Source organism: Pipra filicauda, unplaced genomic scaffold (genome assembly GCF_003945595.2).
Source record: "Pipra filicauda isolate LSUMZ 115617 unplaced genomic scaffold, ASM394559v2 scaffold159_size1710840_pilon, whole genome shotgun sequence".
NCBI classification, from domain to species: Eukaryota; Metazoa; Chordata; class Aves; order Passeriformes; family Pipridae; genus Pipra; species Pipra filicauda.
In genome coordinates this window covers 38,645-60,984 of record NW_024104095.1, presented here as the reverse complement: position 1 = coordinate 60,984, position 22,340 = coordinate 38,645, and the positions used below count along the sequence as shown (strand labels likewise).

The 22,340-nt window shown below is 40.7% G+C and overlaps 1 protein-coding gene and 1 long non-coding RNA gene across 3 annotated transcripts in view; one reads left to right on the top strand and one right to left on the bottom strand.

The window, feature by feature from the left end:
• CDH13 (cadherin 13) overlaps positions 1-22,340 on the bottom strand; it is a 447,401-nt gene that overhangs the window by 408,627 nt on the left and 16,434 nt on the right. The window lies entirely within an intron of this gene.
• On the top strand, positions 1,175-7,272 carry LOC120322834. Its single transcript, XR_005562767.1, has 3 exons — positions 1,175-1,231; positions 6,415-6,499; positions 7,115-7,272. It is a non-coding gene; the product is annotated as an uncharacterized LOC120322834 (long non-coding RNA).

Below are 22,340 nucleotides of genomic sequence, written 5' to 3'. Positions count from 1 at the left end.
GGAAAAAATATCAATACACTTGTTTTCATTGCCAGAAGAGCCAGAGAGGCTTATTTAATTATCCCAGAACGTATCCTGAAACAGGAAAAAAGTATGACAGTCCTTTGTTCATCTTCTGAGATGCAGTCACCATTTGGTGACAGTGATTTGCTTTTTTTGTGGGCTTTGCAGAGTACTAAAATAAAAGGACAATGTAAAGACATGGTATTTTCCGAGGGAAAAAAAAAAAGACATGGAGCAAAACCCTGCAGAAAACCATTTTAGGACTATGCCATGTAGTTATGCAATGGTGCCACTGTGCCTTCTCATAGAAAGAAGAGAGGTTTGTTGTCCACAGTACCCAACTTTTCCAATTCACAGCAGTAAAGGCCATTAGCACTACTGGAATTTACACATTGCAACTCCCACAGCACCAGCACAAGTCATCCCCTGGCTCTGGGAGGCAAAGAGGCCATAAAAAGTGAAGAGCAGAAGGAAAACTTGAGACAGACACGCCAGTGAGAAAACTCAAAGTCTGTCTCAACTCCAAATACATCTGCTGAACAAAAGCAGATAATGACAACAAAAGGGGTGCAAACAGAAATTTCATGTCAACACAGATCATCTCAGCTACTTTTTTCGACTCAGCTGTCTGACAAGCTTTGAAATAAGCTGTGTAACTGCAAACATGAGTACCAATGAAGATGTAGCCAAAGAGAAAAAAAGTCACTACAGTATCTTTTTCAAGAGGCATCTGAACATTTCCAATCTATTCATACTCCAAAAAGAAAGGACTGTTGGTGTATGTTTTGATTTTCAAAAGCACTACAATGCATTCACACACTGCATTACATTTTAAATTACTGAGTACCACAAGCATGTGAAATCCTGACTGCTCTAAACTGAGTACAGGCACAGCCAAATCAAAAAGACATTTCTCTGAAGTTCACCTTTGCTATTTTTAATAAGTCTAAGCCTGGAGGGCTGCTCTTGCTCTTATTTCCCTTCACATCCAAGAAATATTAGCACCTGGAATAACAGTGACCAGAACAAATAAAACTCAGCTAAATTAGAATTAATAAGTCAGCAAAAGTGACCCTGTGTGTCTGTAAAACTCCAGGATCTGTCATCACTGATGAGTCAGCAGAAGATTGATACTTTCACTGCAGTGCCCTGGGATTTTGTAACTTAGTCCACACTGAAGCCTTACAGGAATTTTACATCACCTGTTACAAAGAGGCAGGAGGAGAAGGTGAGAGACAGGACACAGCAGCAATGCTGGTAGAAGTTGTTTATGAGAGCTATAAACTACATGGGGAAATACTGTCCTTCTACATCAGCGGAAGGTAATTTTTGAGCAGGATAATGTAGACATTGCCATAAGTCATATGGTGCTGTTCGCACTAATCATTTCACAAAATATGCCCTGGTGTCCCCCTTTGCCTGTTGAAGTGGCAGGGATAACCTTCTGAGCATGACCCTGCCTCTGTTGGTAAGAGATTCAGCAGGTCACCAAAGTGTAACTTCACTCTATGTGCTGTTGGTCATGGTTTGATAACTGCTGAAAATCCACCTTAATAACGAGCCCAAACCAGAGCAGAGGTGTGACAGTGGCCAGATCAAGAGTCATTCCTAGATGGCTGGAAATATGAAAGTAATGGCATTCAGTCCCTGGGAAGGGCAATCAGGATGCTCTATCACCTTCCAGAGAGAGGTGGATCCCAGTTAGACTCTGTTGCTGTTGTTCCTGGACTCTGGCAGTTCAGTTCATGTGAGATGCTCATGGTTGGAAGAGAAACCTACCCAAAGTTCATTTCAAAGGCTAGAAAGAAAAATTTCAATGCATTGACTGTTCTCTAACTAAAGTAGGAATGGCTTTAGGTTTACCCTTTTTGGCACATTCCCTCTGACATTTTTGTGCAGGATTGCAGTGGGATTTCCAGCAGACTGTACCCACTGAAGGGCCACTATTCTGCATGCATAAAACACCATTCCTACAGCACACATCTGCCTGGGCCCAGACCCCCCTCAACTTGCTGTCAGTGTTGGGGGAACCTGCCCAGTGCAACAGCACATGGGAAGATATCAGGCTATAAAACCTCTCTTCTCATGAGCTTTTTCTTCCTTGACCACAGGATAATAAAAGGCTTGTTTGAGAGCTACGGTTACTTTTTGCATTTCTCAAATCTGTTCCACTTGCAACACCTTCAGCTTATGTTCAAACAAAACATCCACTGCTGTCAGGCAATAGATATCTAGTCTGAGGTGTTCAGAGTGTACCAAAGGCTCAAGTATCGATGCATCACCAGCCTCCCCAAAAGCATGTTCTTAATTGCACACTTAATGACTGGTGAAAGTGCAGATTTATGCATAAACGAGCAGCTGCTTCACCTATCTGGAACCTATTTAATTATAGCAATCAGAGAAGTCTCTGCCCTACCAGTCCATACGATGAAAGCACAAAACTACAAGTTAATAATATCACCAATATTCACATGCAAGGAACAGCAGAAAAGGTTATGAATGGAACAATTTTGGCCATGTTTCAATAAGAGCTGTTCAAACAGAACCATTCGGTCTCACAAGCCTAATCCAAGAGGCTTTTCCTTCAGGTCAGTAGTAAGGAACAGTGCAAATTTTAGCAAGAAAGCATTTAGTTGAAGATTGGCAGAGAGAAGTCTCTAGGACAAAGAACCACGTACAACCAATTAACTAAGTTAATATAATGAAAATTCATCCTGAAAAGAATTAATAGCCACCATCTCTCAGGTGAATGCCCTGCTATGAAGCCAAAGTGGCTCTGCCTCTTAACCTCACCTCAGCAGTCAAATCCTCAGCAAAATTGCACAGATCATGTTTCCTGTCTTTTAAAGAGGGCCCAAATTAGCAGAGCATCAGTATGTGGTCCAGATGTGATGAAGTGTGTGCACAGAGGGAACTAAGCTCAGTGGCTGAGAGCAATTGCTTATCTCTATTTTTAAAAGTAATTTGCCAATGCAATAGAGAATTCCACAGCCAGGTACTGATAATTTAGACATAATCTACCTCAGGCAATAGCAAGGTCGAGAACCGACCTTCTCCATCCCAGTCAGCCCCAATTAGGCAGTGTGTGAAAATGCTTCCTCTCCTGTATAAGGCATCCTATATCTGAAATACATATACATTCATTTTTGCAGTGTTGGCTGTAAAACCAGAGAGAAGGGTGGAATCAAGTGCTGATGCCAAGGGACAGTTCAAAACAGTCTCAAAGTCAGAAGAGTGGAAAGATGCAAATATAAAGTAGTTTGATTAAATATTCAGTGAGTAACTCTAGAAGGACAAGAGGGGGAAAAGCCCATTTGTTTCTATATTAGGTGAAGGGGGAAAATTCATAATCCATTGTCAGACTATGTATCATACAGACAAAAGAACTGTACTTGCACAGGCTAAGGGACACTGGTCTTTCCATAGCAAAGATCCATTTGTCATATCTAATCCAATTTTTTGCTTCTGCAAAAGACAGTCAAGGGGGCACTGTCAAGGTATTTTGGCACAATGATTGATATCCCCTGACAGCAGCTGCTCAGCCTGGAAGATCTGGCCTCCTAGAGAGCAAGGATTTAGCATTTCCTACCAGCTGCCTCGTGCTTCATCCTCATAGGCAAGAGCTTTGCATTAGTGTAAATAAGCCAATCTGTTGTTAAACTGACAGAGTCAAGTGTCTCCTTTTCATTCAAGTGGGGAAAATTGGCAGGTTGGAAGCAATAAGGACATCCTGGAGTTCCTGTTGAGGAACAAAGTCACGGCTGGTCAGGGTTTATGGCATCAGAAATGGAGAGCTTGGCTGTGATCAGGCTGGAAGTTATACATCTTTCTTCCATGCATAAAGTGCCTGTTGATCATGTAAGCAGCAATCCTTAGCAACAAATATTAAAGATTTGTGTACATGAATACTGACCAAATCCCAAATGCCTCATTCCAGTGAAATCTCATTGACTTTTTGGTCAGCGTTTAACAGAAAGCTAAAAGAAAGGCCCTTATGGGCTTCTTGAGAGGAATGAACAGCCAGCCCGGAATGAAGCGTGTGTGAACATTTCATTAGCAAATTTTCATTCAATTCATAAATATGCATAATATTTGGGGCTCATTCTTTGTCATTTAGAGCCTGATCTAAAGGTCCTCTGAAGTCAACACTGAGATTTCCATTAACTTCTCTGGAAGTTGAGCATGTCACCTAAGCTGGAAAGATAACGGGAATGAAAATAAATTATATGCACTGAATATTTTTAAGACATGATAAAGTTAACAGGGGAAAAAATGTTATTCTGTCAGCTCTAATCTTTATCCTCATCTGTGTACATTTTTTCCTTGGGATACCTGTAATGTTAGTAATAATCTGTATTTTACTTTTTTTTTAATTCAAATCCACTGGTTCCCATTACACGTTACAAGGTCACAAATGAAACGAGCTGTTTGCAGCAAGGTCCTGCACATTTTGTTGATGTGCTCCTCTCTCTCTGTCAATCAAGAAGTTAGAATTGAATAAATTCAGCTCTGTTGGAAAAACAGCTTAAGTGCACTTAAAGGCTAAGGGTAGTAAAATAAACAGTCTGTTAATCCTCCAAATGCAAATAAAGGCTCAACATCCAAAACAGCCTGTTTCTTCAGGCAATTATATGGCAAATGCCTGCACAGGCCTTTGAAGTGCCAACACTTAATGACATTTTATTTGCATAACAAATCTCTCAAACTTGTCTTTGCATGGGCTACAGTAAAGCACAACGTGTGGCTGTATGATTTGGACTCGCACCCCAAATATCCTGTATTTTCCTTCAGCCTATAGGCCACTCAGCATTCATTTAGTCCAGCTCTGCTTCATTTTCATGGAGCTTCAAATTGGCATCCCTGGGACTTACCCGTAGCTGGAACATTGCTGCTCCTGACCTGTGAGCTGTGAAATCTGTCACATTTTGCAAGCACTTGGACAAAACATTTCAATTCAAATCACCCCATAGAGCAGCAGAGGAGCCAGGCAACTACTTCAGCTGTAAGCGATTATTAAAAAGCCTAATCCTGGGAAGTTCTGTGCATGTATATACAAATTTATTGTCCAGACCATTAAAAAGTCCAAGTTGTGCCACTTCAAAAGTCATAAGTGGTATAACCAAGGAGTTATTCTTAGCTAAAGCAAGCTTGCTCTAACAAATTCCTCTTCCATGGGAAAGGTGAGCTTTAATTAAATGAGCTGAAGAGCCTTTCCAAACAAACAATCTCTAGTATTTTCAATTATTTCAAAGTTAATACATGACAAGTTTTTCCTTTTGAAACTTTTTTAAAATAATAAATAGAACTTAGTTTACAGTGGTTGATGATTTATGAGACTGCAGCTAAATAAAAACTTCACAGTTGGTTTGGTTCAGTGTAACCTCAAATCTTGCATAACTACCCAGTGCCAATATAACCATCATGCACAGAATATTATTCCCACTGCACTGGAGACAACAGGGAGACTATTAGCAATTCAGTTAGTCTTTTTAGGAGCTGTACACCAAATTAACTCCCACTGTGTGTGTCCTGAGTGATCTCATTGCTGAGAGTCAGAAACAGTCACAGAGCAAGGTCTGACATGGACTGTCAGTCCCTGCTGTGGAAGGTGCTCAATGTTTTGCTGCTGGTTCTGAAAAAAATCACATTTCATGGCATTGCTGAGCTCTTAAAAGATGTTAAAGTATCTTAATTTTAAATTGCTACGTGACCACCTCATATACCTCAATTCTGTAATTCTTGGGGAGTAAGGAGGGAGTTTCCTTTAATTATATTCAATAGCTGGGCAAATTGAAGAAGTTCCTGTCATTCATAGTGATGGTGTTTTCACTTGTGTTGGGATTGGATGCAGTACAAGAACAACACTTGCATTTTACAGTAGAAATTAAAATTTCATTTTCATGCTAAAGAAGCCTTTTTTCACTCTACAACCAGGTGACCTGCATATAGCAGGGTAGGTTGAAAATAGCAGCATCAAAAGAGTAAGCAAGGAAAGAAAAAAGGGCAAAACCCAGGCTTATTCTCTCAGAAAACAGAAGACTAAAATAGAAGAAGAGAAAGCAGCAGAGACAGCTTTCAACCTCTGTCTTTCAACAAGAGCATATTATAAAAGTTTGCCAAATTTCTTCACCTAGAATTTATTTTTTTTTAATAAAAAATTCAGGCTCAACTGCATTGGTCTTACAACCTCACAGTCCCTACTAAATTCCTAGTGCAGCTTTAATCAAAAATGTTCCAAATACCATGAACTGTTCATTTTTCATTACATCACATAAATAGCTCCACCAGCATAGATGGAGCTAGTGACTCATGCAAAGAAAGAACATGGTCCAGCATTCCCTAAACACTTCACTTATCTCATTAGGACAGATCTAAAATCCCAGAATTCTTCTCCCTGATTTTGTATTTCAGAATTCCCAAGCTGCTCCTCCCACCTGCTTCCACAAAGGACAGGAATTTTATTTTCCTATTTATAAGGTCTCTAATGGACTGGCTGGTAAGGAATTCTCTTTGTTACAGAGTTCTTTTACTTGGTTCATGTTTAGCTTCTTAATTATTTGTCAAATAATCCTCGTGCATGTTCCATATATTTTCATTACTTGCTCAGTTTATCCAAGCACATTCTGGCCATCTCCTTTCATTATGCCCAGCAAAATATTAACCTAAACTAGTAACACATTTATGGATTCTGGGATAAGATAAACCTTTTGTGAGCATACACAGAGCTTCCTACCAGTGGCTTTAAAAACAGAAGGATTGAAATAGGGCATAAAACTCCCAGAATGGTTAAGGTCAGAAGGGACCACTGAAGATCATCCAGTCCAACACCCCTGCTCGAGCAGGGGCTCATAACATCGTGTTCCTCAGGACTGGGGTGTTACATCTCTGTGCTCAGTCAGGCAACTTTTAGGCATGCAGAGTTCCAATATCTCTCTGCATCAGTATTTTCAGGTTTTGTTTGGGGTTTTTTTGGTTTTTTGTTTGTTTGGGGATTTGGTTGTTTGGTTGTTTTTTTTTTCTGTTTTGGTTTTTTCGTTTTTCTTTTTTGTTTTGTTTTTTGTTGAGGTATTTTTTGGTTTTATTTTTTGGTGTTGTTTTTTTTTTTTTACAGTCACTGTAGCATCCTGAAGACAGGTGTGTGCTTCCCTATTTTCACCAGTCCTTGAACATCATCACCTGAAGCTGCCCGTGTGAGATGATCAGGATTTACACAAAGTCACGTACACTCATCTCTGGCTTTATACACTCTCCCTACATAAAACATCAGGTCCAGACCAATCTCTTCATCTTCTCATCTAAATTTGTACTCCACATTATGAAAACTGACAATCAACTGTCCTGGACAGCTGATGCAAACCCCCCTAAGCTGCTGGGACAGCACCACAGCTACTACAAGCAGCAAGGCAAACCGTCTCCCAGTTCTTACTCCAAACTTTCCCTTGGCAGCATGTCTGTGATAGAAAAGGGGCAATTTGCCCAACATTTCATTCTGAGGATTTGGGAAGCCAGCAAATAGGAAAGGCCTGACCTTCCTGGAGTAGGCAGCAGATGAAAGAAGGTCTCAGATCCTCCCACACCCTGCTTCCCTATCCCACCACTGGGAGTTGGCTCCTAGAGCTCACTGCAAAGGCAGAGGAGCTCAGCATCTCTCCCTACAGACTCCAAATTTCTGGATTTAACATGGCACATTGTATTTATGGATTCCTAGAGAAAGGTTTACAATTTAAAACTAGAGGATTACAGCAAGAAGAAATTTAACAGTGTCCTTCAGATGAATGGCACAGATTTAAGGCTAAAATATAAAAAACCCTTACAGACATTTCTCCAAGTTGTTGAAAAGTTTGGCAATAGCTACATGAAGTTTTAAGAAGAAATCAATTATGGTTTCTATAAAGCATTAAGCCATTAAAGGAGTAATATTAGATAATGGGATGGACTACAAACTGCTTAAACCAGGAACAGACAAGTCAGACTAACATGTTCAGCGCTGAAAAAGAAAACTTCTCAGACAACTAGATCAAAAACTGTTTCTGTCAATGCTTTCAACAGTCATATTAGTTTGGGAATGACTACTGATCTTCCTCTGTCCTTAGAACTTCCTTTCTCTCATTAAAAAAATTCTTGGCTGCATTGAAACATTTCTCAGAGGACAAAACTACAGAGAACAGGCAGCAAGTGGTCAGTGTCATGCACAGACACAGTGAAGAAACAGAAACTAAGCTCGTTACAGTGACAGGGTCTACAAAATTTAATTACAAAAATAAGGACACTGTCCTGATTCCAGATGATCACATCTGTTAGAATCTATATCATAATTCATCAGTTGTGTGTAACACTTCATGTAAAACCCAGAAATTGCAACAGATACTCAAATTCCTTCAGAAATAATTCTCCTGTGGATATTCCCAGCCTAAAAGAGGAAGCATTTGGAATCATGTGGAAGGCTGGAATAATTCCTACTTCTCTATCATATTCAAGCCCCTAAGCTAATAGATTTGTCATTTTCCTATTTACAATTGTCAGAGCTGGATGTTTCCAGGAGACTCCATTTGTAGAAACCTTTTAGGATAAAACACTGTAAATAGGCAACTAATTTGAGAGCAACTATTATCCTGTCACCCAATCCAGTAACAGCAACATCCCAGATCCTTTGTTTTTACAGTTGAGGTTATAAAACAGTAACAGCAAGCTCTTATAGAGAGCTTCAATAGTGCCTTGCTAGAGCTTAATGTGATTTATAAGAGAGCTCAGTATCACTTTCCACATCTTGATATGTGGGAATATAAGGTAACAGAGCCTGCAAGCAAAACACCAGAGACAGTGATATCTAAATCCTAGGACAAACCCTATACCAGGTTGTATCAACTTCTAAAGACAGTTTAATGAAACTGCTAATTAAAAGCAAGTGCAAGAATTTAATTTCCCTTTAAACCTTTTAAAGAAAAAATCTCAAAACTGTAACAACAGGGAGCACTGTCTGGATTTCCTTTTTTTTTATTATTATTATTTTTTATTTAGACTTCAGTTTTTAAACCAGTTGATGCTTATATCAGCAACATCTTGCTCCATCTCAGCCAAGCAAGCAGAACAGAAAACAGCAAGCTGTCCTCCCTGGCTGCTGTGCCCCCCTACATCTCCATCCATGCCAAGCAAAATGATACCAGCTTGGCTGCCACAGACCCACCATAGCATGCACTGACATTCCCACCTGGGACCCAGCACTCAGGCATTCTGAGATGCACTGACATTCCCACCTGGGACCCAGCACTCAGGCATTCTGAGATGCTGGATTTGGGGCAGCAGGGTCAAAAGCCAGGTTTGAGCAGGTAGTAGATGATTTGGCATGAGAACTGAGCAAAGATGCCAGGAAACCATTGAGATAAATTGTCAAATGAGCAGTTAGACAGGGGGAAAAGTCTGTTCAAGTTCTTGCTGGTGAGAGCACAGCAGAGCTGAGTGTTCCTACTGTGAGCATCACAAGCAAGCCTGGAAAAGGATTTGCAGAGCACGAGGTTTGTCAACGTTTGTTAAGAGATGCCACACTGTTTCCTCCAGAGCCAGGCAAACCACACAGAGGGACACAGGCTCCCAGCTCTGCTGGGGTGGGGTTACTCCCTGCACTCAGCACAAGAACTCCCCTGGAACTCTGGTGCCCAGAGCTGGTCCCGGGCAACAGCAGTCGCCACATCTGCTGGGGCGATGGACCAGCAGAGAAGGCATGGTATCCATCTCTGAATTGCAAAGGAAGCATTGGAATAAACCCTTGACTGAGAGCTGCCTCTGAATCTTTATTCACTCCAGTATTACCCCCTTTTTGTTGTATCAATGATATTTTTATTGCATCAATGATATTTTTACTGCATACATGCCCTCCTCTCCCCACTCCTCTTTCCTATGGTCTAATCTTTCATGGCACTTCCTGAGTATCCAGACAACCTTTGTCCAAATGTCCCTCTGGCTTGGCACTAAGAGTTACAAGGGGAAGAGGATGCACTTTATAGCAGGACAAGTTCTAAAAAAGCACTTTTCCCCAAGAACCTCTTCTAATGAAATAATCAAGATAAGATTATCCAAAGACTGCAACACCCTGAGAACTTGAAGAAGCCGGTGAGCTGCAGCCTGTGGGTAACAGGGCTATGACAGAGAGCTCTCCCAGCACTGCAGAAGACTAGAGACCCTATAAATCAACATACAGATTATATAATCACTAATTCTTTTTCATCTAGCAGCTGGCTGTGCAGTAGAGGAAGCACCACCATCACCACTCCTGAAGTCTGAAGTCCAGTTTGCTTTGTTTCTGCTGTTCATGTACACATGGCCCAGGTAGCTGTTTTTGCAAGCATGGAATGACTAGAAAAGCATGGAATAACTGGAACCACCTTTTTACTTGGCAATTTTCTTGTTCATTTAGCAGAAAGTGCTGCTTGTGGCTATGTCTCACCATTATTGTGTACCTGAATATATTGCTATCATCATCCTCTATAACAAACTGCACAGCAGACTGGGATGTTTTCTTAACTACTGCATTAAACAGGCAAAAGTTGTTGCATTCCCACTGTACCAAAACAGTCACATAGTTAACCTTTGTCTCTTGGGAAAAAAAAAAAAGCCTCCATTAACACAGAGAAGACAAGTAGCTCACGTGTCAAACCCTGCTAAGTGGTCACATTAATTCATGTACATTGAATCAACTCAAGACCTTCTTAGTGCTCTCACGAGAGCAATACAGCCCCTGTCCTGACAACAGAGTATTATGATACATTGCACTGGTCCTTAAATGCAGTGTTTTCCCTCTGTTTGCAAATACCTTCTGATACAGGTTTTCATCTGATACCAAAGCTCCCTGCAGCACCTGCCAACACTCACATCCCCAGGGTTCCGGGGCTTTGGCCCAGCCCATCATTTCCCAGGTGTTAGCATAGGTTTTCTGTCTGCTGCTGGAACAGACATCTCACTAGAGTAACAAAGCCCCACAGAGACTGAAGGTGGAAGAGGCTTTTTGGATTAATAGTAAAATCTTGCACTTTGTATGGTGAGAAACAGACATTTGAATAGCAAAATTTAATTAGTCTAAATAAAGAATATTCTGAAAAAAAAACAAGATGCTTTCATAAACCAGGTTCTAAAGTGTATTGCTGGTCCTTCTTCCACTCAGGAAAGGGTGGTGGATGGACAACTGCATTACCAATGGTGGTGGTGATGTTTTGCTTAACACCCTTTTGCACAGATACAACAGCTCTCCTCAGAACAAGAAGCTGCTTGACCATGGCACTGATCAAAACATTTAAACTGATCACCCAAGCTGAATTTGGATAATACTACAAATTCAGACCTCTACAAGCTCACCCACAGCTTGTGGATTTCAGCACTTCCTTCCCAGCAAGGACTATCTGAATATTCTGAAGGATTTCATTGCTGCTCCTGGAGAATTATCCTTTGAAAAGACACAGACTTTTGGTTTGTAAGAAAAACTCTGCAGCAAAGAACTAACAGAGTTGTCTCCCCTTTCCTGGCTCACAAAACATATTGTTGCATCTGAATAAAATATCTGGATTGAATTGTTAATAAATGACTGCAGCTTGTAGGAGAGAAGCTGTGGAATTTTGCATCATTTTGCCACATGAGTTATTCATATGATGTCACTTGACCTGTGTTCATTTAAGTTACAAGCTGATGCAGGCTGACAGCACTAAAGCAGTCTGACCTCCAGTATATCAGCCAGAGATGCATCCCATGTCATACACCAGAATAAAGGGTCATGCCTTCAAGTGCCATGGTATAACATGCAAATGGTAAAAACAACCCTCACATGTCTCAGTTGTGCACCAGACTTAAAATGTTATATCAAAACCTATTTATCTGCACCCTAAGAGATGGCACAGGGCCCAACAAAAACACACTGCAGAAGTTTACCTAGTGAAATCACAAAAATGCACAGGGCATTTTTGTAATGATTACAAGGAGAAGAAAGTTTAATTACACTCCCTAGGTCTCTCCTCAGGCAGTTCAGAGGCCTGCAAACCAATTAGAGAGACTCTTACTTCTTCTCTATTCATTAACTGAATCCTTCCACCAGGTGTTTGCCCAGTTCTCATAAAAAGGGAAACAAAACAAAGAGTGTGGAGAGCTTCTGTTAACATTCACATCCAGCATAACCAGTCTCCTGGGTCTTGCACTACAGACTAATCCCCTCTCTTTCACAGCTTGCATTTTGATGGAGACACTAAAGTCCCCAGAGAAGGAATTTAGAGGTCTGTTACAGCCCAGTCTTCCCACTTGATGCTCATAGGGCCTTGACAAATAAATGAGCAGTGGCTTAGATTATCCACATTACAAAACTTGTCAAAAATCAAGCACACAGCTTCAGGATACTGTCAGAAGAAAGAAGCAGGTTCCTAATTCAGATGCTTTCATTTGCCTACTAAAGGCTGAATTACCAATGGAATGCCCAGGTATCCAGCTTAGGCTCTTAAATCTGCTTGGTGTGAATGCATTTCCTCCTCCCATCTTGCTCTCCAAGCTGCCTTTTATTCACTAATTGGTGTCAGATGGGAGCAAAACAGAAAACCCTGTTGGGAAACCTGCCTGTGAATTCACAGGGCAAGTGTCACCAGCACATCCAAGAGATTCAGGTGCAGGGTCAAGACCAGGAATGTTTCATACTGAGCTCACTCGGATGGATCAAATGCCTCAACAAGTTCTCTGGGATCTGCATCCATGTTTGTTATTTATACACATAGTGACAGGATTCCCCAGGTCAGGGCCTGTCCACACACAAATTCAGAAGAGAAAAAAAGTAAAAATCATATGCCCCAGGCACCCAGCCCAGGCCACAACAAATAATTCAGAGAGGAGGGGAAGATTGTACTGAGTAGTGTTCCTTGCCAGTGACTCCACAGAGCAGCTACAGATTCATTACAACAGAGAATTTTAGAGAACAGTTAAATGAGGAACAATTGAGTGGTCTTGTAAACGGTTGTAGGTAGCTCCTGCCAGGTCAGAGTGGCAGCAGGGGAGAAAGTATTTGCATCACTGTTCACGTCACAGGTAGAGGAGAGAGCTGGCATTTCAATAAATAGGAGCAGAGGTTGTAAAGGGCCATAAAAGTGTCCATATCCAATGAAGATTCATGCTGCCTCTCCCCCCCCCAAAAAAAATCTGAGAATAAAATTGTACCAAGTCACTACATTATTCAACTAAAATATCCTCAAAAATCACTTTTGCTTGCAGCAAAAGGCAACTATCAAGGGCTGCTAAGCTGCTGAAAAGGCTGAGTTACACTCTTAGCTGTACTTGCTTTGTGCTCTCCCCATCAGTATCTTGCCTTTTCCTCTCAATGAGAAGTACAAGAACTGTTTTAAAAAGATAAGCAATATACTGGGTCTCTGATACAGAATCTCTAGATTCTGCTGCAATGCAAGGAAACAAGATAACCAAATGCTGGAATTATAAGGATTTCCACATCTGACTTAGTGGTATTAAAACTTTGATTTAACAAAGCCGTTGAATCTCTGAGAACACAGAGAGGCACAATTCAAGCCCAACTCACTTGCTACATGAAGTTTAGAGTTGATTTAATAGTTGCACTTCTACACCAAAAGAACTTTTTTTCCAAAAAATAAATATCATAAGTACAGTAGAACGTCCTCCATGATAGCAGCCCACTTACTAAGGCACAGACGCAGTAAAGTAGAAAACCTGTATTAGTTTGCTGGGAACAGAAAGCCAAATTCAAAGGCCATCAACTGTAAGCTGCATCATGACAAGCTACCAACAGCACCAGGGAAATTATTCAGGTTGCAGTTATGTTTTTCCATCAAAAAGCCAGCATGAATTACAGGGAATGAAAGACACGAGCAGAAATACTCAAAGTATAAGAAATTTTTCCACCTGTTTATCAGATATTAGAAACCTACTTTCAGTCTGTGGTTGTTCCAAGGAGTCATTTCCCTTGCAATATATAAGTTTTATTCTTCCCATTTTTCAAAGCTATGGTTGCACCACAAGCCAATTGCAGTTTCTAAGATAAATAGGTCCACATGGAGAAAAGAGAGCATTTGGCAAGAAGAGCATTACAAATAACGAGATCACCACAGAGTCACAGAATACTTGAGGCTGGAAGAGGACTCCAGAGGTCAATTAGTCCAACCTCCTTGCTCAAAGCTTCAAAGTCAGACCACACTGCTCAGGGCCTCCTCCAGTGGAGTTTTGAAGCCTCAAAAATCTGTCTCTCTCTCTGACAGAGAGGTGCTGCAATAACTTCATCGAAGGTCTCCCAAATGAAGTGAATTAAAATCTTTTGCTTGCTTTGGATAAAATAGATTAGAAAAACAGCCATATAAAAGTTCTTTATGTGGTTACACTTGACATGTATGCTCAACATTTAATTAATTTTTGCCATCTTAACCAGCTTGAGATGAAACAACCTAAGGTAAAGCAACTATTACCTTTTATGGCTTTATTGGCTACAAGGAACTGGAAAGGTCAGTCACACCTTTCAGATCCACAGCTCCGGAACCCAGGAGTGCCAGAGGTGCCTGTGGTCTCTATTCCCTACACAGGGAGCATTGGACACAAGTACAGTCTGCAGTACCCACCACAAAGAGCATAAACACAAAGTCTGTACAGTGTGCAAAGGTTGAGAGGCAGCTGGCTCTGTGTAAAACTCGTGCTACCCCTGCTAGTTCCCATTAACAGTACCCTGGCCCATTTGGGAATTAACACGGAGCAGAAACTACCTCCACATGCAGAGGAAGAGAATTTAGTAGCACAGACACAGTCAGCAGCAGGCTAGTTGGTTGGTGCTAGAGCAATCCTAAGCACGTATGACAACAGCTTATGGCACCTCAAGAGCTGTAGGATGAAGCTCCTTCTATTTGAGATATTTGAAGACCTAATCTTTTCTTTTCATTGTGACCTTCTCCTTCCCATTCAGGTGATCTGTCTTTTCAAGGGACAGAGGAAGATGACAAGGTAATGGGTTTTTATCCTCTTTATTTTCTTGTCTAATGCCAAGAGCATTCACTCACACCCCATTTTGTTCTCCCTTCAAAGATGACTCAAGTCCACGCTCTCCTCTTTGCCAAGAAAGGAGCCTCATTTGCCAAGGTGAGCAGCCCAGTGCCAGCACAACCTGCAGGAGAACATTTTAGCAAAGTGCAACGAGGGGGGGTGTCCCAAACCAGGGGAATCTTCAGGGATGCTGAGAGAAATTTCAGGAGCCTGCAGATCACAGGGGACCATCCATGGCCAAGGCCCCCCACCCACATGAAAAGAAGCCCCTGGGGAGTCCCAGGGACCGGGAACACCACTGGCAGGTCAGGCAGACAGGCCATGGCACAGCAGCTGGTGCAGAAGGAGGGTGAACACTTAAGCACATGGTCTAGTGCTGGGTTAATGGCTGGACTTTATGTTAAAGGACTTTCCAACCTAAAAATTCTAATTTGTTAATACAGGCTGAAAACTCTCCTGTTCAAGCTGTAACCTGCTGAGGATTTGTTGCATTTGCTGTTTGAAAGAGTACCATATTCCAGACAGCAACAGCTTGGGTTTAGTTGCATGGCAATACTCTGTACACACAATCAAGCCAAGATCCTGTAAGCACTTAGAAATACAAGTACTCCATGTATGCACAGACAAAAACTTCTATATCATAGAGGAGTTAAAAAACACAGGGTCTAGGTCACAGTTTGATGCACTTCCAAGCCTTCAGAATAAGATTACATTCAAAATTATTAGGCAATTAACAGAGATTAATTAGATTTAGTAAGAAGTGAAACGTCATCATTTTATTTCTTAGTTAATACTTATGGTGAAATCCTGACATTACCAAGGCCAGGGGAGTTTTTCAGTCAGCCCACTGGGAGCCCAAATGTCATCCCTAATGAGTTATAATACAAAATTACTGATATTTAACATCCTCTAGCATGAAGCTATGATTATAAATTATTTACACTTGAACATCCATACTGAATAATGTTTTTAAAATGAAGTTATAGGTAAAGAACCTGAATCATCCATTAAAAGTGTCATTTCACTGCAATAGAAAATTAGGAATTTTTCTAGTTAAATGTGCTTAGAATGGATCAAAAATTGTGACTACACAGGCACAGGTCTATTTGTTCTGCAACAGATATACAGACTCCTGGTAAGCACAGATCAAGATGTTGGATGGGTGACTTTTAATCACTGCTAGAAAGAAGCAAATATCAAAAGAAAACCAATGCCCCAAGACAGAAATAAACATCATTGTGCTCATGTTCTAAAAGAGTCCTCTTGTGTCCTTACCAGGAAGTGAAAAGGCAAAACAGACACCCAGTATCACAGTTAACCATTTGCACTCACCAGGGGTCCTTATCAGAAACACAGAGTGAAAAAATCTATTCAGGTGTCAAATATTAACATTATTCTCTCCCTGAAGTGATATTGTTCTGTACAGGCAGTTTAAACCTGACTGGATAAATAGATTGCTGGAATATTAGTGCCCCAAACAGAATTCTCACCCCAGAGGTACCTGGAAAGCAGCATCAAAAGGGAAGGGAGAGATACTAGTGCCACACGTACAGCTTTTGATGCCCTGTAGTATTCTGAGATCTTATTCTGCCTCTGTATAAATCCCACTTTTGACTCCAGAATGACCAGAATCTGCTACAGCAACGCTAAAGTCAGATGACTTGGCTAACATCTCTGCTTCTTACAGAGGCAAGATTTAGAAGGAGCAGCTAATAGAGACACGCCACATGAAAAACTACTGGCCTGTGCATGTTCAGTTGGACCATAAAGCACATTCCCGTTGCCAGGTGGGTCTGACACATACTGCATGAGCAACACCCCCGGGGGAAGCACAAGTTAAATTCCCCGTGTCAAGGGGAGCTCAGCAGATGCAACTGGTGCTACATCATCTTGAGCAAATACATCTGATGCCCTGGACAGAAACAAAGTCTGAAACATGAAACTTCAGAGCAGGCACCCGGTTGGTGTCTCAGGTGCAGCACAAACTGCAGCAGCCCAGAGGTACAGTCACCCTCTCTGTTCCATGGGACAACACACCCCACACATCTCCTTGGAATCCCAAGATAGAGCGAGACACTAAAAGCAGAAGGGGAAAAAAACCCACTGCTGTCACCTCATTTTTACTTTGCTTTCTTTGTGGGGTTGGGTTTTTTCCCTCCCTTCTAGTGCTCAAGCACCAGCAATGCAGTTATATGCACATCAACACATTATAACTTCCCTTACAGGAATAGGTTGTGGAAAAAAAACCCAAAACAATATGAACTCAATTATAACAGATCATAAACTTTTAATAGAATGCACTTCAGTACCAAAGCACAGTGTAGTTAAGGACCATAATTCATTTTAGGATTTCTTTTGAAGTTTTTTTTCTTTCACTTCAGTAGAAAACAAAATCCTTTTATCAAAACAACAGTGTTCTAGTCCACATTTTATGCAGCCCTGTTCTATTTGCTCAAGTTTTGAACAATATCTTGATTTTCACTCGCTCTTTCTTCTGGACAGATCTATTTCCTAGTGCATCTACTCCAAAACCAGTACTTCCAGGAAAATTAACTGTAACAACTATGGATAAAATCATGTTTTGTTTATATTTCAGGTACTAAACAGCTGCTACTAGATATTGCTACCAGATGTCCTGGAATTATATGCTATATTATGCTCGATTTTAACTTTCACAAAATTACAAGCTAATAAAAGATGACATTGCTGTAGTCAAATGATTTATTAAAGGAAAAGCCATTAAGCTCCTTTTAAGCTTCACACCCCACTACCCCAAATAACTCGTCATTATGTACATCAGTGAACAGATGCAAATGTCTGTACCATTTTGAGATTTCAGTACTATCCCATAGACCAATTATATATCCAGATGCCTTTTGCTTTAACAGCCTCCTGCACATCTGTCCATCTGAACCTGAATGCATGATGACTGTTCCTTTCATGGCTAAAGTACCTGCAGGATGACACAAATCTGGGTTTCGCACAGGTCATGGAAGAATCAGCTTTTTCTGCCACACAAACGAGCTCATACCCAGCTAAGGCAACATTTTACACATTGAAAACACCTGGAATCTAAACCCTGGGATTGCTGAACAACAGAACACACCAAACTTTGCTGTGTTACATTCTATTTAATTTAGACACCTCACTTTCCAAATAATTAAAAAAGCTGAAACAAATTAAAAAAGCTGGAACATTTGTTGTGGGATTTTAGGTGGCTCGGAGGGTGACTTTTTTAATGAAGTCCTATAACCTGATGATAATCAAAGTAGAGGTGTTATTGTGTACAAGTTCCCCAAATGAAGTCACAGAGCAGCATCTAATAGCCCATGTGGCTACCAGCCCTTCCCATCCACAATCACAATAAACATAAGTAACATCAAGCAGGAGCAACAGCCAGAGAAACCTGTCACACGTTCTTATGTGATAATGAAGCCAGGCACGAATACAGTCAATCTAAATATCTCCTTTCAGTCATCTAACAGGAAAATACAGGCATTAACTGGTCCACAGAGTACTTCAGAAGTTTGTGTAAACTCGTGTTTAGGCAAGCAAATGAAACATTCCACCTAATTCTACCCTCCCATGTGGCAGCAGCAGGTCCTCACCAAGCAAAGCACATTATCACAACTTGGAGCTTGTAACAGAGCCCATTAGAGTCGAAGGCACTGGGGAAAGGTCCTTGAACTGTGTTCTAAATCAGGAGCAGGTTCACTTAAGTCAATGAAATCCCCCCTGGGCCAACATGGGGAAAGAGAGAAAGTGCAGAGTAGCTCCAGCTTAGTTACAGCAGTTAAAGGGCTTCTGCTGGAGACAAGAACACACGTGTGTGTTACTTCATCAACTTATTCTCCCATGGAGAGAAGAGACAAGCTAACTCTGGAAAGGAAAAGGAGAAATAGTGAGGGAGATGAGCCAGAAACAATTGTTTATAACTTTAGATACCAAATCCCCAGTTAATGTATGTTAGTCTAGCTCCACTGAGGCTGCAGTAGCCACACAATTTACACAGCTGAGCATCTGGCTCTAAATATTTAACTGTTCAAAATTCTGGTGTGCATCCTTGCGTGGCAGAGCTCCTCTGACTAATCACGCTAGAGGTAACCACATCTTAAGTGTGTAGTTCTAAATTGAGTAGTATTACCATTAATAACACTGCCTAATTAAGACATCTATAATGCTTTTAATGAGAAAAATTGAAAGTCCTTCTGGAATTTTTCCAGTCAAATTAATTCTGAGGACTTTAGACGTTATTACAAGTAATGTTACAGGAATGAAAATTAGGTCTAAATTAGGACGTGTCACTGTACTTAAAAGCAGAAGAACGAAAGGGAACACATTCCATTTTCCCCTTTACACACCATTCTCTGCTATAACATCGCACCACAGGGGAAAATAAAAACACCATTCTGTGGTCTGCTCTAAGTTGCCCTGCATATAGTTATACCTGATGTATCTCCAAGGTCTGCACATATTTTGACACTTTGCTCTCAGGCTCTTTTTAAACATCACATCAGTATTCTCTCATGAACGAATATTTCCAGAGTCTTAAAGTGAGAATTGCAATGGCTTATAGAGTCTCTAATCCTTTTGGCTGCAATTCACACCAGTTATGCTTGTCCAGAGCAGAAATTTCTCCTGTAAGGCTGCATATTTAGGCAGGGAGCACTTGTGGTTAAAAATTATCAGATCCAGTCCTCTCAAACAGCACAGGAAGGAAAGGATCCACATGGTCCTGAATGACACTCCTGAGGATAACAATCAGACATTGGAAAAGCCATCAAACCTGGGGAGTTTTTGTACCTCTAATAGACCAGTCCTGCAAACTACTCCATGCACATTTCTGGGCTGCAGCTGCTGTTGCTTTATCACTGCTTTCATTGGAAGAATTTAGCAAGCATAACCCCTCAAGTCTCGTACACAGCTGGACCGGTTTACTTTGAAGCTATAAAGACACTCAAATCCTTGCTCTTCAAAACAGCTTATTTGAGCACTTGCTTTCATACCAGTAATGTGAGTCGTGTTCAAAAACACACACAGGTTCAAAAACTTAGAGTAAGAGTCCTGGCTGTGTTCTGACTGGATTTTGTATGAACATCTCAGACTCAATTAGAAGAACTTGAAGCTTCTGAACTTTTGGGACTCACCTCAAGCTTGAGGCGTGACTATAAGTTAAGAGAATAATGAGTTACAAAGTGTTACCTTTGGGAGAAAAAAGCATTTGTAGCATGACAAAACACACAAAACTTAACCTCTGCTTTGGCCTGAGCTGTGCTGTGTGTAGGATCCCTCATATACATTCATCCACACCTTCACATATGTATGGATAACACATACAACATGTATATTCAGACACTCAGCATCCTCTTGGCTACAGCACCTAATGCAGGCACATTTCTTCACTCTCTACCAAGAAAAGCTTCTCTCCAGATCACTCTGACCCAAAAAAAAACCCCAAATTTGAATTCTACAATTCATTATGTCTTAATAAAGACAAACAGAACAATGTGTTTTTCGGGCAGGTCTGTTAATTAGGTGGTTTGTCCTTGAGACGGAGATTGCACAGACTTTTTTTTTTTAATGCATTGTACTAACCCTGAGGGTGTTGTCAGGGCTTAGATAATATTTTGAATGGCCTTGCAGCTTACAATGATTAGAGTTATGATAATAGCAAGGACATTCAGACATATCCATGTTCCCTAAAAGCTCAGGGAGGTTTACCCTCTTTCAAAGCATGGTGTTGTTTACAAAATCCTGGCTTAACTGAATTTGAGGACTCAACAGAGAAAGAAAATCTGATTTTTATCTTCTGCTAATAGCAAAATGTATTAACAGCAGAAAACAAACAAAATGCTTATCTGTTATTGATACTTGACAGATATACATCTTGGATTTTTGGAAATGCCATCACAGTTATTGCTGTCACATGTAATGCCAAAATATGAATGAATTTTAAAAAAAAAAACACCAAACAAACAAGCCTTTCTTTTCAAGGTCTTGTATGTTTTAGGTGGAATACAGCATTTTAATTACAAGTTAAAAAAGAGCTAGTATTGAATTAATATAAGGAAATATAACATGGCTGCCATATGGCTGCCATAAATTCAAATCTTTATTTAAATTGTAGCACTTATATTGGCCATCATTACTTTGTTTCTTACCGAGTGTTTCACATGCAGGAGCCTGATGAATTATTATTCAAATAGCTCACTGTTAGCTATTAGGTTTAACCTCTAGTTTGAATAGTATTATAAAAGAAAAAAAAATCCCTTTGCAGCAGCCAGCTGCAGGTTGTTTGATGTGAGACTTCAGCAAGTATTTCACAGGGGACACTAAAGACTGTCATATGATACTTCTGGGCTGCACAGGGTTCTACACACAGAAAGATCACCAACTTGGTGCTGTGGGGAAGCTTTTGCAGATAACACCTCTCTCACTGTTTCTCCTCTCGGACCAGCTCAGACTAAACCCACAAAAAATGGGAAAGAGTGACTTCTGTGGCAGTTTGAGCCACCTGAGAAGCATTTAGTGCCTGCTCTGATATTTCACTGAGAGTTGTTGACTGTGCTCAGAAGTGGGTGGATGAGCACATTATTCTAATGAAGGAGAAAACTGTAGTCATTTGTTCTTTCAGGCAGAAGGAGAGAAGCATTCCTAGTAGGCCACCTCCACTCTCTCCTTTGATCACTGCTGACTGCAGACAGCACAAGGAGAGAAGAGGAACCTCATTCTTTCAACAAGTCTAAAGTGTGACAAAACCGGGGATCTGGCAACTGTCACAAGTGCTACTCGTCGTTTGACAGTGCAAATCTAAGAATTTCATTTCCAAATTCCCCAAATGCATCTGCCCATTAAGGCTTATCAGCATGACTAAGGATGAACTTGAAATAAAGGACAATCTGATGACTTCTGTGAGTCTGTGCAAGATGGAGTTTACCCAGCAATGGCAAAGAGCAGCTGAGAGTATTCTGTTGTCCATCTGCCAGGACTCCTGTGGATACTCATATAAAATATGGTTTTTAGTACCTGATTATCATGATTTAGAGGGTAGAGGGGATGAGGTACAATAAATACAGGAGGAGTAAAAGTTTATTACAAGATAAATCTTTTCTGCTTTTATTCCCAGATTTGTAAGCACACAACTTGCTTTAAATGCTTGCCAGTAAGATTTAATTTAAGTTGCCAAGAAGGGAAAATGACAGAACTCCAGAAAAAAAAAAAGTAAAGGAAACTTAGACAGGGGGAAAAGGAAAATATTCTTAAAAGCCCATTGATTCTAAAATTATTTTTCTTTTAGTAACACATTGATGCTGATGATGTATTTC